This window comes from Arachis ipaensis, chromosome B03 (assembly GCF_000816755.2).
Source record: "Arachis ipaensis cultivar K30076 chromosome B03, Araip1.1, whole genome shotgun sequence".
In the NCBI taxonomy this organism is placed as follows: Eukaryota; Viridiplantae; Streptophyta; class Magnoliopsida; order Fabales; family Fabaceae; genus Arachis; species Arachis ipaensis.
The window spans coordinates 34,872,188-34,888,670 of NC_029787.2; the positions used below are offsets into that span (position 1 = coordinate 34,872,188).

At 36.5% G+C, this 16,483-nt stretch overlaps 1 long non-coding RNA gene across 1 annotated transcript; it reads right to left on the reverse strand.

The window, feature by feature from the left end:
• LOC110270104 lies at positions 669 to 14,141 on the reverse strand. Its single transcript, XR_002359185.1, has 3 exons — positions 13,741 to 14,141; positions 10,672 to 10,696; positions 669 to 998 (listed from the first exon to the last, which is right to left on the reverse strand). It is a non-coding gene; the product is annotated as an uncharacterized LOC110270104 (long non-coding RNA).

The following is a 16,483-nucleotide window of genomic DNA, read 5'->3' on the forward strand; positions in this document are numbered from 1 at the left end:
CATACTTTAGGTCGAACTCGGACAACTCCATGACCCATTGTAGCATTTGTCCTACTAGGTCCTTCTTCTGTAGAACGTGTTTCATGGATTGATTAGTGCGGACCTTTATGGTGTGAGCCTGGAAATAAGGTTTGAGCCTTCAAGAAGTGAGAATAAGAGCATATGTGAATTTTTCTATCTTTTGATAGTTTAATTCGGCTCTTTGTAAGGCTTTGCTGACAAAGTAGATGGGTTGTTGTCCACTCTTATCTTCTTTAATCAAGGTCGAAGCTATGGCTCGACTTGCTACTGCTAGGTAGAGGACGAGCTCTTCTCCTGCTTACGTCAGGTAAGTGTGGGGGGTTGTCCCAAGAAGGCTTTGAAGTCTTGGAAAGCTTTCTTTCACTCTGAGGTCCATTCAAATTGCTTCCCCTTTTTGAGAATTGAGTATAGGGATAATGATTTTAGTGCTGATCCTGCTAGGAATCTAGATAGTGCTGCCAACTGTAACACCCTACCACAAAGAGCTTTACACCTAGGATGTAAAACAGAGGTGACGAGGCGCTACGACCTCTAAAAGTAAAATTACATATTTAATATAGGGAAAAAGGTTTATAACTAGGAGCCTTTGAAGAAAAGGATAAAGCAAAAATCGTTAAATCAAAAAGCGCAACACTCCATGTACGGTAAAGTAAGCAAGATAGAGCAAGCTAACGAATTTATATACTAAGAGTTCCAAAACACATGTAACAAAACTCAAGACTCAACTTACGAAGATAAACCAGTCCGAGCACATAGTTATACATATATAGATATATAGAAAAACCCAAAATATAGAGTTACAAAACCTGAGTCTCCAAAATCACCTCTAAGAGGAATTAATACATCATATATATAATAGGTGGAGATAATAAGTATCTAAGCAAATACAGATAACCAAAATAAAGCCCAAAAGATAAAGGTCTTCGCAACATCAAAAGCTTCCAGCATGCCTCAGCGAGGAGCCTCATGTCCTGTATCTGAAAACCACAAAATCCACATGGGTGAGAACCAGAGGTTCTCAGCATGGTAACAATACCCACATATCTAAAATATAATGTTCTGGAAAAGCCGAAGGCAATCTTAGAACTTCCAACATATAATTAAAGCTTAAAAACATGACTAAACCATAAAGATAAAACAGGAAACTAGCTAAGGGTCTTCAGAGCTATCTAAAACTCCCATTTCCAAATCCTCCGAACCTCCGAACCACCAACAGAACCAAATGCAACAACCACAATTATTACAAATAGAGAAATTACAAATAGGATTCAAATATAGCAGATAATCAAGTAGCATTTAGTTATGTAATCACTTAGGCAATCCGAACAAGACACATAGATGCATATGATGCATGCTTATCCTAGTGGCTGATGAGTCTCATCTGTCGGTTATAAAGCCAACCCGACAAGTCCTGGTAGCTAACCATTTGGACCATTCCTCTGTCGCACATCCCCAACTCGAGTTATTCGGAACTTTCACAGTGTCCAACCACACTTACGACATAGGGTCAGCAGAGTATTGAGTCTCGACCTGGAGCACGTGGTGGCTAGTCATTGTTTTCATCCAGGAAAACTCGTGTCTCAGATAATCATTTCACATTCATTCATACACATTCCATAATCATTCATTATGACCATATCATCAATTATACATCATATAACTCCACTTTTCATACGTCACTCATCATAACTCGGGGCAAGTGGGGGCGAAACCACAACCCTTGCGTTCACCCGGGGAGCCTCTATACTAACCAACCTGGTGCAAGTGGAGCGAAACCACACCCTTGCGCACGCGTCGTTCATGCGCACGCATGGAAAGCAGAGATGGAAGTGACGCGTGCGCGTCAGTTACGCGTGAGCGTGAAGAGGTTTTGTGCTCCGCGCACAAAGCCAGCATGGTACCATCACAACTCTCTGGTTTTTGTACCATGCTGCGGCATCAGTATCGCGACGCGTGCGCGTCGGCTCAGTGCACGCGTGGGAAGGAAAATTTAAGGGTGACGCATACGCGTGGGCGTACGTTTTCTTAAAAATAAAACTAAGTCTGAAAAGCTGCAAAATTTCATTTTTAAAACCCAAACTTCTGACGGTCATAACTTTTTCGTTTTAAAACATTTTTCATCCGTTCTTCAAACGACATAAACATCTCGGATCCAATTTTATTTCTAAATAAGTTTGACACAAATCGGGGATATGAAGACCAAGTTATGCTCCGTCAAAGTAGACCAAAAACCACAATTTCATACAAACCCACAAAATTCCATTTTCAAAACAAACCAATTTCAACCCTTTTCAAAACCAACCAAAACTTACCAAAATCAACCTCAAGCCTCCTCAACTCATATTTTCAATATTCTTATTAAATTCACCATCCACCAATCCACCATTTTGACCAATCTCAATCAAATAACTCAATTTCAAACAAAATACCACACCCTATATCTTCCCTCATCCCAAGTTCCAACAATACGAATTCCATCAACCATCAATACATAAAATCAATATCATCCTTACCATCAACATGGTTTCACCCATAATTCAATCTCAACCAATTATTAAGCATATATCAAAACATGCATATTTCTCATACATCATACCATCAAAACATCAAAAATCCACTAATTACATATATAACAACACAATTCATCTCAACCAATCAACAACATCAATAGTTCAAATTCTATCTTAGGGTCTCTAGCCTAAGTTTTCACACCACATTACATTTTAGATATAGGAAACCGAAACCATACCTTGGCCGATTCCCCACTCAACCCAGAACACCTCCAATTTCACTTTTTCCTCAAGCTTTCGGGACTCAACACCTCACCAACAGAATTTCCATCTTGAAATCCACTTCCAAATACATTGCCTAATACACATAATATGCACCCACACATATAAACTCAATCCCCAATCACAACAACTCAAGCATTAGACTTAGAGTTGAGAAATCTTACCACACTCAAGGATCAAATAGACAAGATTAAGCTTTTTCTTCAAACTAATTGGATCCTATAACATCAAAGAACCCAAAATCTCAATATTTTTACCCAAAAACTCGAATTCAAGGGTTGAGAAAACTGAACTGAAATCATCGCTTACCTCTTGAATAAAGTTATGGACTTTGTAGAACTCGGCGATGCGGTTGCGTGGCCGCAAACGGTGTGCCGATCGGAGCTCCGGATCAAAAGTTACGAGGATTTGAATTTCAAGTAAGGATTTATGTTTTTGGAAGAGTTTTCTTCCCTTCCATGGCTGCTTCAGCGTGTTTTGCTGAACGAGAAAGAGAGAGTAAGCTGAAGCTCACTAAGTTAAGTAGGTTAGTTGGGCCCACGGGCCTGGTTTGGATCAATTTTGGGCCAAATTCTTTAAAATTAGTGTCAAAATTTTCGTTTTAATTTTCTCTATCATATTAAACCATAAAAATCACCTTTCTTATTTTCTAGAATAAATCTTAATTTATGAGTTAATTATTTATTAAATAACTGGATTTTACACCAACCTTCTATTTAGTTGTTAAACTTCTTTAAGATAGGTCGGACTCTTCATATCTAGTATGGCTCTACACTTATCGGGTTTACTTCTATGCCTCTTTGAGTTAGTATGAAGCCTAAGAATTTTCTCGCCTCTACTGCAAAAGTGAATTATGATGGGTTTAACCTCATCCCTGTTTCCTTATTATAGAGAATACCTCGATGAGATTGGATAAGAGTTTCGAGTCAACCTTGGTTTCCACAAGCATCTCGTCCACATATACTTGCATAAGTTTCCTGATGTGAGGGAGAAACACCTTGTTCATCAATCTCTAGTAGGTGGCTCCAGCATTATTTAACCCAAAAGGTATTACCACATAGCAGTAGTTATCTTTTAGAGTTATGAATGAGGTCTTCTCTTGGTCTGGCTTATACATCGGGATTTGGTTGTATCCCGAGTAGGCGTCCATAAAGGATAGGTATCGATAGCCGGAGGCTGAGTCGACCAGGGCATCAATGCTAGAAAGAGGCCAGTGTATAGATCCTTGGGACAAGCCTTATTGAGGTTGGTATAATTGACACACATCCTCCATTTTCCATTTTGTTTCTTTACCAAAACTACGTTGGCCAGCCACAATGGATACTTTACCTCTCTTATGAATCCTGCTTCTAATAGGACTTAAACTTGTTCCTCTACGACCTGTATTCTTTTGGGCTTGAGCTTTCATCGCTTTTGCTGGATAGGCCTGGAACCCGGGTAGACGGGAAGTTTGTGAGACATCAGGTCGGGATCTATGCCAGGCATGTTGGAGGCTTTCCAAGCGAAGAGGTCGGCTTTCCTCCTCAAAAGGTCAATGAGTTTCTTTTTCAAACCTTCTTCCAAGTAAGTCCCTATATTCTTTGTTTTTTCAGGGTGATCCCCAATTTGCATTCTTCTACTTTTCCTCCGAGTTAGGAGCGTAGTTCCTCCCTAGTTCGGATACCTCCAAGCTCGATGGTGTTGACTTATTTCCTTCCAGGGCTACCTTTTAAATTAAGGCTTTCATTGTAGCACTTCCGTGCTAGTTTCTTAGCTCCCTTTATGGTGACAATCCCTTCTGCTGTGGAAAACTTCATGAATAGGTGGGGTGTAGAGACAACAGCTGCAAGTCGGTTTAAGGTTGTGCATCTTATTAAGGCATTTTATGCCAAGGTGACGTCAACCACAATGTAGTTGATGCTCAATGTCTTTGACTTTGCACCCTTTCCAAAAGTGGTGTATAGAGAAATATACCTAAGAGGTCGGATCGGCGTGTCCCCTAGTCTGAATAGACTATCTGGGTATGCCTTTAGATCCTTTTCTTCTAGTTCAAGCTTGTTAAAAGCAGGTTTAAATAGTATATCCGCCAAGCTGCCGTGATCTATTAGTGTTCTATGGAGGTTTGCATTGGCGAGGATCATAGTTATCACCACGGGGTCATCATGGCCAGTGTTACCCCTCGAGCATCTTCTTTAGTGAACGAGATTGTTGGCAAGTCGAGAGATGTAACAGCCTAGACCACCTGCTAGCACGATATTGTCCACTTTGGCACACAAGGCCTCACGATTTTGCCTTTGATGATAGGGATGATAGCCGAAACCCCCACACTCACTTGTCAAAACGCATCATGTTAGGGAGAGGTATCCACACCCTTATAAGGCATGTTTCGTTTCCCTCCCCAACCGATGTGGGACCTTACAATCCACCCCCTAAGGGATCCCAGCGCCCTCGATGGCACATCGATCCGGGCTCCGGCTTTGATACCATCTGTAACAGCCCAGACCACCCGCTAGCACGATATTGTCCGCTTTGGCACACAAGGTCTCACGGTTTTGGCTTTGATGATAGGGATGATAGCCGAAACCTTCCACACTCACTCGTCAAAATGCGTCATGTTAGGGAGATGTATCCATACCCTTATAAGACATGCTTCGTTCCCCTCCCCAACCGATGTGGGACCTTACAAGAGATCTGTTATCTTCCCCTACTTGGTACACTTCTTTAAGATCTCTTTTCTGTGATGATTTAGTTATTCCTCCTCCAGAAAATTCCCAATTAATCATGCGTATGTGGCGCTCGGGGGTTTGAGGTTGACGTTCTGGTTGTCCCCCTTCTTCATCTCTTTTCCTCTTCCTCGGGTCATCCGACCTGCACGCCAAATACCTATCTAGTAGACCTTCTTTGGCCAACTTTTCTATGACATTCTTTAAATCATAATAGTTGTTGGTAAAATGCCCATAGATTTTGTGGTACTCACAGTATTTTGTCCAGCTTCCAGTCTTTTTGTGTTTAATTGGACGAGAAAGTGGAAGCTTCTCGGTGTGACATATCTTTCTGTAAACATCTACAAGAGAGACCTGGAGAGGAGTGTAATTATGATATCTTCGAAGCTTCTCCGGGTTGTATTCTTTCTTCTTCTTAGCTTCTTTGTCTTTTTTCCGAGATGGATAAGGTAGGCTGGGTCTCAGAAGTGGTTCTCGTAGTCGTGAATTCTCTTCCATATTGATATACTTCTCTGTCCATTTTTGTACTTCGTACAAGGAAGCCGGGTGTTGCTTGGATATGGATTGAGGAAATAGTCCTTCTTTAAGGCTGTTAACTAATCCCATTATCACTGCTTCGGTGGGTAAGTTTTGAATCTCCAAGCACGCTTTATTGAATCTTTTCATGTAATCTCGGAGTGTTTCCCCGACTCTTACTTAACTCCCAACAAGCTCGGGGCGTGTTTTACCTTATCCCTCTGAATCGAGAACCTTGTCAGAAATTTCCTTGCTAAGTCATCAAAACAAGTCACCGACCTGGGAGGTAAGTTATCGAATCACTTCATCACAGCTTTGGTCAAAGTTGTCGAGAATGCTTTGTAATGGGTAGCATCAGAGGCGTCGGTCAGATACATCCAACTTTTGAAGTTGCTGAGATAGTGTCTCTGGTCGGTCATTTCGTCATAGTGATCCATGTCAAGGGTTTTAAAATTCCTTGGAACTTTAGCCTGCATGATTTCTTCTACTAATGGATCTTCTCCTCCTAGGGGCTTTCTTCCCAATTTGCTCAGTTACTATGTTTTCAGAGGTCGGCTTCCAAACTTAAGAGCTTTTCTTCCAGCTCCCTTCATCGCCGCACCTCCTTCCTTAGTTCTCACTCTGCTTCTCGTTGTCGTTCAGCTTCTTGTTCAAGCTGCTCTAGTCATCCATCACGGCTGTGCACCAAACCTAATATTTCTGTGGGATATAGTGGTTCTTCCTCTTCAGGTGGATGTACCTCTGAGTGAATCCGTCTCAGCTGGGGTTTTCGGACATTTCTTCTTCGTGAGGAATGTACGTCCTCTCGCGTGGTGGAGGTATTGAAAGTGCCAGGTCGTCCCGTTGAGGTTCGGGTTCTGATTCAGATGCCGTATGGCCGTCTTCATACAGATTATCTGCCATTGTTAAGGGTCGAGCTCCAGGTCCCCGGCAAGGGCGTCAATATTCCGAAGGTTACTTGAAATATTAATTTGGGCCTGAACGTGAGGTCTAGACTCCTTATGAGGAAGTCTTCGACTTGTTCTTATACTGAGGTGTCGCCATCCGAGTTTCTCGTGAGGAGGTCGGGGTTGGTACCTGCAAGAGACTCTGATGCTTAAGTTTGCAAGGGCTTTAGACAGGTTTTAGTAGATTTGAACGTAAAAAATACCTGAGAAGTGTCAGTGTATTTATAGTAGGGCTCATAACCACCTTTGTTGGAGTAGTTCCACTTTTATTGATGGATAACCGTTCCCTTTAACTGGAAAGTTTATTAGGATCTATCTTTTAGCGAAGATAGAGATAGTTAGAGAGATTTACAGAGGCAGTTACTTGTTTGGGAAAGTAGAGCTAGGATCATTCACGGTGTCTGACCTCTTTAAAGAGGTCGAGTATGTGTAGAGGCCTCCTCTTTGGGTTGGGCCTTTTATGAATTAGGGCCAGGGTATAAACAGAAAGTATCTCATTTTTAGGTGCTCATTGCTAGCTAGAATTTCGATTTCGACTGTGTAGCGAGCCATATGCTCGACAGCCAACAATCGACTCATCACTTTGTTCTGAAAATTTAGTGAGTGATTTTGGCACTTTGACTCCTTTAGGAGATATAGAATATGGCTGGTGAGTTAACTTTACGTTGAAACCTACCCTATTTAGCATATGCTCAACAGCTTGTGAAACATTCTGCTCATCAGCTTGTGTAATGTCACATTCCGTAAACTGATCTTGTCGAGCACTATTCACTACATTACCAGGATTTTTCCCCTTATTAATTATTACAGGTGACTGACGGCCTTTTAAGTCAGGTTGATAACCTCCTAGTGAATTTTGTGCGTTATAATTTTCCTGAGATGTTTCAGTCAATTCATTCATCTGACTTGTTACTTGTTTAAACTTAACATTATTATTTTCTATCAAAGGGTTTAAGACAGTTGTCATCTAGTGAGTCAATGTGTTAAGGAAACCATGATGATTTTATGTTATTTGCTATCTAAAACCTGCTAAGGATTCTACAGTGTTAGGCAGAACTGCCCCTGACATTGGTAATTCCCTCGATCTTCCTGAAAACAATGGGACTTTAAGCATTTCAGTAGATGTCGAAGGCATAACAGAAGTCGAACAAGGCACCTCCATTTGTGTCGACGATTGAATCGGCAAATCAATCTAAGTTGATATTGCCTTTACATATGGTTGCATCGACATTGACAAAATCTCTCGTTGAGGTAGTTGTGATATCATGGGTCTCGATATCATCGATCCTAAATAGAAAGAATTGACCATCATATATTGATATAAGTACGGGTTGTATCCTTATGCAAAGTTTTGTGGATTTATTCCAACAATTGAGTTATACTGAACATTTGTATATACCCCAAGAATAGGTAGATTGGCCAAAAATGACAAATATTGAGGTAACTCATACATAGACCAAGTAATTAGATTTACTTTGACTACACTAGGAGAACCACTGAAGTTACATTTGTGTTGTTCATATGCCTAGTCGAACTTCTAGCAAAAGTCATAGGCACTTGTGTCGATTTAATGTCTTGTGGTTGTAGATATAGTACTATTTATTCAGAATCGTGGTCTGACCCTTCTACTGAAGAGGATAACTGAGATGACATAGATGTGTTTGGACTGTTATAGGGTATAAATTTATCACTTCACAAATGCATACACAACAACTGCTTTAGGCAACTAATCTTATCCAAGGTTCCACTCGGCGTGCCAATTTGTTTCACCTGAATTTTGCTTTTTTTCGACTTCGACAGGAGGTGTCAACCAAACTTGTATCAAGATCTCAATTCAAGGAGCAGATATGACTCCTCTTGTGGGTTGTTCTTAGAATTTAGAGATCGTACCCAATAGAAGTGTAAAAACAAACAAATAAATAAATAATTATAGAAAGCAAAAAGTAAAAAAGAACTAGTGCAAAAAATAAAGAATTAAAAATTGCAAGACTTATATTAAAATGTGCAGAAATTGACAAGTACTTAAATAAAAATGACAGAATTTAAATAATAGAAAGAAAAAACAAAGTTGATAATGACGGAAAAAAATAGAGTCTTCCAATACTTACATGGACTCATGACTCTTGTTTTCGTGCGTCAATGTGACTAGGAATTTTTAGAGCGAGTGAGTGTGTGAATGAATGGAATTGAAGCTCCTCTAATTTATTGAAACTAACCCTATTAATAGAAAAAAAAAATCCTAAACTTATTGATATAACCTTGGATTTCACGTAAACTTGCTCTTCAAGTACTCTGGGACTTCAAGTAAACTTGGACTTCAAATAATCTTGAACCTCAAGTAATCTTGAATCTCAAACAAACTTGGACCTCAAATAATCTTAAACCTCAAGTAAACTTGAACATCAAATATAAGGTAACTTGACCATCAAATTTAACTCATTTTTATTTTCTTTGACCATAGTGTCCTTCATGCACATATAATCTTCGACTTTAACTATCGAAATTGGCACAACAGTAACGAATTTGTCGTTAACTATCCTTGCCCTTTTGAATAAAGGCAACTTTTGCCATGTGAGAAAAATACAATAAAATTTTGAGCTTGCAAAAGCTTCGTTATAATATATATAGATCAATTTTTCTACCAACCCAATAAAATATGTATTAGTAAGTAACCAGTAATAATAACAAGTAAATTATTTACTTCAGCAATTTTTCATAAAGCCATTAGCCAAGATCATGTTACATTATTAGTATTACAACAATAAGCAATTATTATGCTGTTGTATGACTTCTTATCCATTAGCCTAAGTTTCAACAAAATTTGTTATTAATTTTTAAGTTCATAGTTTATATGTTGTGTCCAACTAACCATCTCTTATACGGTATCTGATGGGTTCCATAACACTAGGCACCATTGTACCTTTTAAACCTAACCTTAATCTGATGTAGGGCAGTTGACATAATACTGAAGATATACACATCATTGACACTTAGCTTGTAATGTTGGCATTATTGTGACCATCTTAGACCAAATTTATACTCTCGGGACTTGCCGTAACTCCACATGAATTTGAAGTTAAATAGGTTCCCTCTCTTGCAAGAAGGTCCAACTATAGACCAAATCCTATCAGAACCATAGGGTAGTAATTCTTTTTTGAGCTCAATCGGGACATACTAAAATCAAAGTTTTTATGAATATATTAGGATTTTAAGATAAAAGAGAAAAAGATTACCACAATAACTAACATATTAACCAAGTGTTTGGCCCGAATATCAGGTCCAGTAGTTGATGTCTTGCGATGTTCACTAATTGCATGATGCATGTATTAACTAAAAGAAGGTTTACTAAAATATTTCTCCTATCAAGTTTATCTATCACATGTGAGCAAGTCTTTTGAGAACTTCATAGTCCTGAATCATTTAAGAAACATAAATGATTATTTTTCTAGAAAACAGGATGCACAATGCATGAAGCTGAAAGAATAATTTCCAACATAATGTGAACAAAAAATTTCATCTATAATGTAATTTGTGCACATCATCAAGATATAATAATCTCAGACCTAATCTTCATATTCTAAAAGAAAAGAGAAAAGCATATCAAACGAGAAAAAAAAAGCAAAATAGAGAATTAAACAAATTAATGAAAGAAAAATTCAAGAGAATAAAAGAATGAAAAATGGTAAAAGATACCTGAAATAAGGTATAGGCATGTGACCTACAAAGAATTATCATTATTTCCATTACAATGTCAAAAGGAACAAAACAAAATATTAAAAAAGAGCAAAGAATATAATAGAGAAATAGTTATTGATAATCGTTATCAAGTGATACAAAATAAGGGTATACATAAAGATTATTCCAACAACAATAGCAAAAATACAAAGATCACTTGATTGTTGATTGATATTATGACCTCAAATACTTTTGTCAAGAAGAAATTGTGATAATCTATAGAAAAAGTTCGTATGAATAAACTACTAACTAATTCAATAGACCCAAAATATTATAGAAACAATAGCAATCAAACTAATCATAAAAGAAGTTGGTTTTCTAATTTCCTTAGACAAATCAAGTTCAATGCACAGCACAATTTGTATTTTAAGTTCAGATTTCAATAAGCATAAGAAGAAATATCACATGGTTGGCCTCTATATGGATCATTAAACTAAAAGATGTGACTATCAAATCAATCCAAGAAACGTAACGGGGTGTATTTGATTTTTCAAAAATATACCTTTAAGAAAACTCTGAATTCGATTTTCTAAATTGAGTGCTTGTATCATAATATAAGCAATCCTAACTACTGAAAAGGATAAAATAAATAAATGGGCAATTTTATTGTTCTATTTATAAGATTCTCATCCAAAGAATCAATGGCAAAAAAGAAAAAGAAAATTATTTGTTATATTCAAAATGCCCCTTTCTTATACTAGCGTAGGAGGAAAAACAAAAATACACCCATTCTGAAAGGGGGATTCATATAATTATTAATAAATATATTAAAGGATGACATATAATTTGAATTAATGAGTCATTTTTTTATTTATTACTTCCAAAAACTAAAACATAACAATACACACCACTCGCACATGTTTACTTTTACTTATACCAAAAACATAATCAATTACCAAAAAAATTAGAAAAGCCAATCATGACTTGATTGAAATGAACCTATTTCAATAGAGTAAGTAAAGTATTATTTTTGTCCTCAATGTTTAGAGTAAATTCTAAAGTTGTCTCGAATATTTAAATCATTTTATTTAAATCTCTAACGTTTCAAAATTGATTCAATACTGTTCTGCCGTTAGGGATCAGTTAACAGAATTGATCGCAGGGCAAAATTGAGACGATTTTAAAATATTAGGGATTTAAATAGGATGAAAACATTGAGGACGAAAACAATACATGCATAGAAATCAATTTTAATTTTATCCTACAATAATATCAATTTTTACGTACATAGTTATTCAATTATTTTTTAATCACATCTTAGTAAATTATATTTAATCACATTATTTTTTATTCTAAATAAATTTATTTTTTATAATTTTATTCTTAAAGATTTTCACTCATCATAAAATGTTTGTAGAATGACTAGTACATAAACTTGTGGAAAAAAATGATATATATACAATAAAGTAATATGATTCTAGTCATTTTACAAACATTTCATGATGAGTAAAAATCTTTAAGAGTAAAATTATAAAAAATAAATTTATTTAAAATGAAAGTAATGTGATTAAGTGTAATTTACTTAGATGTGATTAAAAAATAATTGGATAACTATGTATCGTAAAAGATTGATATTATTGAAGGATAAAATTAAAATTTATTTCTATGAATTGTTTTTGTCCCCAACGTTTTTGTCCTATTTAAGTCTCTAATGTTTTAAATCGTCCCAATTTTGTCCCCCTGTTAATTCTGTTAACGGATCCCTAATAGCAGGACAATATTGAGTCAATTTTAAAATGTTAGGGACTTAAATAAGACGATTTAAACGTTAAGAACAACTTTATGACTTATCCCAAACATTAAGGATAAAAATAATACTTTACTCTATTTTAATAAATTTCTAAAATATCTAATTTCAATCATCATAGTCCTAAATAAATAATAATGACATAAAAATTATTTCTATTATGTGCGAAATTACAAAAAGTTATTATCTGAGGATTATAAACAGTAAGATTCTTTTCCATTACTTATAAAGATAGTCTTGCAACTTTAAAGCATGAAGGTTAGAGGCAGAAAAAAAAATATATGTTGTACTTTATTCTGATAACTGTTTTAAATCTATATATGATTCATTTAATTTGATAATTGTTGTAATCAATAAAAAATTATTCAAAATCAATATTTTGAGATTTTGTTTTGAAAATAAATACTTATTTTTGGGATTCCTAGCCACTTTGATATATTCAATACAAACAACAAATAGACTAAATAAACAACTATATCAAATACACAAAAAACTTAATAAACCAAAAAATGTTTAGAATAGAGAAAATCTATAAAACAGCTTTCATGATAGATTTTATTAATTCAAGAAAATCAACAGATGTATTCATAAAATTAAATATCAAAATCTCTTTGCAAATTTGGAACCCAAAAATTGGTTTCATAATAGTTTCATATATGCAATTTGAAGTTTCTCAAAAAATCAGAAAATTTTTAATAACACCTTAATGTAATCAAAGAACTCGCTTGGAACAATCTGGGCATTAGAATCTATGACCTAGTACAATTATATTAGTATGAATTTGTGAATAATACTATAGAATTCAATACTCAATCAAAGGAATATAATCTAAATTTACCTCAAATTTAAGCTTTTCTACTTTTATGGCAGAAAGAGCTTTATTAATTTTGAAAAAAATACATATATCTATTAAGGTCTTCATTTTAAATGTTCTATTTCTTGGAGGGTTCTAAATGGTATCATTCCAAAGGAATGAGCTTCAATAAAATTAACTAAAAAAAAGAAACTGATATGTACTCTTAGACTATGATGAACAACAATGAACAGTTAGAGCAATCGATACATATGAAGAAGTCATACGCAACTGACGCTCATGTTAGATTCTTCGCATTGCAATCGAAACACATCTGAAGTGAAAATATAAAAAATGAATTTAAAAATCACAAAAATTCAAAATATAATAGATCTGACAAAAAAAATTTGAAAAACATCAAACCAAAAATCTCGAAATTAAAATCTGGACATCAAAAGTGATTAAACCTTATTGAAAAGTCCCTTACAAAATGTCCAGAATTCCCATAGTTGTAGCAGATCTGCTGCTTCCTCCTTAGTTGCAACCCCTAACCATATGGCTCATCCTCACCACAGCTGAGGCAAACGCCATCACTTCCTCCTTTGTTATAATTCCAGGCCATGTGACCCATTCCAACCGCAGCTGTAGCAATCGCCACGGCAATTACGTCCTCCACCGTCACTACTGCGACCATGATAACGAATTAAAAAAAATAAAGAAGGGGAGTAGCAACCAAAAGAATATAGTGAAGACTGGAAGTAGGAGGTTATAAATATACTTGTTTTTTTCAATTGAAAATTAAAATTTGAAATTTTATGTTCTGTTTACTCATCTGAAGAGGTGGAAAATAAATGTAGGTGAAAAGAATAAGAAACTAGTGGTATTGAAAGAGAAATTGAAGAAAGGAGTTATCAATTTACTCAAACATAAATGAATAAATGACTAGAAGAGGTAAATGACAGATCACTACAAGAAAAATGGTCTATGGTCACGCTTTTTTTGTCACGCTTTAAAAGCGTGGCCAAAAGTGGTTAGTGGCCACGTTTTTATGTGGGTGGCCACGCTTTTTTTTTAAATTTCATAAGGCTATTGCCACACTTTTAAAGCGTGGCCGTATTTCTCGCTATTGTCACGCTTTAAAAGCGTGGCCATATCTTGCTCTATTGCCACGCTTTAAAAGCGTGACCATATCTCTCTATTGCCATGCTTTGAAAGAGTGGCCATATCTCTCTGTATTGGCATGTTTTAAAAGCGTGGCCATATCTCTCACATACGGCCACGCTTTTAAGCGTGGCAATATGAAAACAGCGTGGCAAAAAAAAAGCGTGGCGACAGGTCACCAAAAGCATGGTGATAGAGCAACCGCCACGTTAGCAGTTGTGACCCTTTCAAAAGCGTGGTGGTAGCTCAAAAAACGTAGTGAAAAGCTATCGCCACGCTTTTTTAAGCTTTTCGCCACGCTTTAAAAGCGTGGCAATAGAAGTATTTTCTTGTAGTGATAGACTAATACTGCAAGAACACCTTAAAGAGCTCAAATTTCATGTCTTCTCCTTTAAAATAAGTCAGCATTCCTTTCACTAAAAACCTATGAAGTACATATACTTTGTTAAGTTGTATAGTTGTATAGTTTGTGTGTCAAACATATTTTGGATATAAAAAAGTACAGGAAGACAATGAGAATTCTAAACAATGTGAATAATAATAGAGTAAAAAAAAATTAAAATTATAAATCATATTATGAATTAATTATTTTTAATTTCAGATTTTGAAATTTGAAAAATAAAGATTTGCAATTAAACCAAATTACAATTGTCACAGTTACTCCCAATATCACGTTAACCTCCTATTCTCCATTTGCGATCTCCGGTTTGTAGAGTCACCCTGGTGCCACTGCACTTTTCCGTTGTCCAGTCCGACACTGCCCATCCTCTCGCCGATGCCGCCCAGCCTCCCACTTGCACGCCGTATCAATGAGAGATCGCGCCGCAGCAACCCATGCGTCCTCATTACCGCTGCCCACCCGCTGCCTGCTGTGCAGGCCCCACCGCAGGTTGCAGCCTCCCGTTGCGCTGTTCGAGACGTACGTTATCCCTGTCGTCTGTCCTCCCCGTCGCGCTGTTATTGTTGCTGTGCCACACGTCATCGACGTCGCCCTTCCTCCCACCAATTCGACTCCTTCTCCTCTTCCATCTTTGGACGCTGCGCATTCGGGTTCGAAGCCCACGGAGCAAATTCGCAACCTCGCCTAGCCGAAGTTGTGATTGCGTGGCTGCTCTATCGCTAAATCTCCTCCCCTACCTCATGCTTCGCCGTCGACTCTCTCCACTCTGCAAATGTGCTGGATGTTCAATTCACTAGGTATGTAGATGGTTATTTTAATTCTTAATTGGATGGTTATTTTGTTCGATTCAGTTTAAGTATATACGATTAACAAATTTGGATGGTCATTTCACTAGGTAGCCAGATGATTATTTTAATAATTATGTGAATAGTTGTTTGATGACGATTCCGCGACGGTGATGGGAAAGGGAGCTACAGGGTGGACGATGATGGCCGGTGAGGGGTTTCTAATGCCAGAAAAGTGGGATAATTGATGAGGGTGGGGATGGCAGACGGTTTGGGGGAAGAGGGTGTTTGGGTGAATTTCTTTGGTAAATTAGGGTTGGGATGGATAGTTAATTTTTTGAAATAACTTTTTGTGGTTTTTTGGCTTAGGTATTTTGTAGAATTTTCTTACTTTTTTTTGTATTGGGCCAAAGTCGAAGCCCATTGTTCACATGGTTTAGATTTCTCATTATCTCCCTAGCAGCGTCTAACATGCGTGTGTATTATGTCCAACTGTGTTTTAATAAAAAATAAAAAATTCTTTTCTGAATACACTTTGACACACTTAAATACCATCACGTATTAGTATGTTCAACCTTATTCTTAACTTGTATTTTTTAAAATTTTAAAATTTTAAAATTTGTATCTCCACATTTCTCGTGTCATGTCTATCGTGTCCAATGTCCACGTGAGTGTCCGTGCATCATAGCTCTATCCTCCTTTAAGAGTTTGATATTAGATGGGCCCAATCAAAGAAGTTACATGTTATAAAATATAATGTGATGTAGTAGTTTTTTTCTTTATGTTTTTCTTATCTTTTTAGATCATAAATAGACCAAATTTTACTATGTGATTTTCTAATCTAGTCATAAAATTTTAAATATAATTATAAAGATAATTTTAGA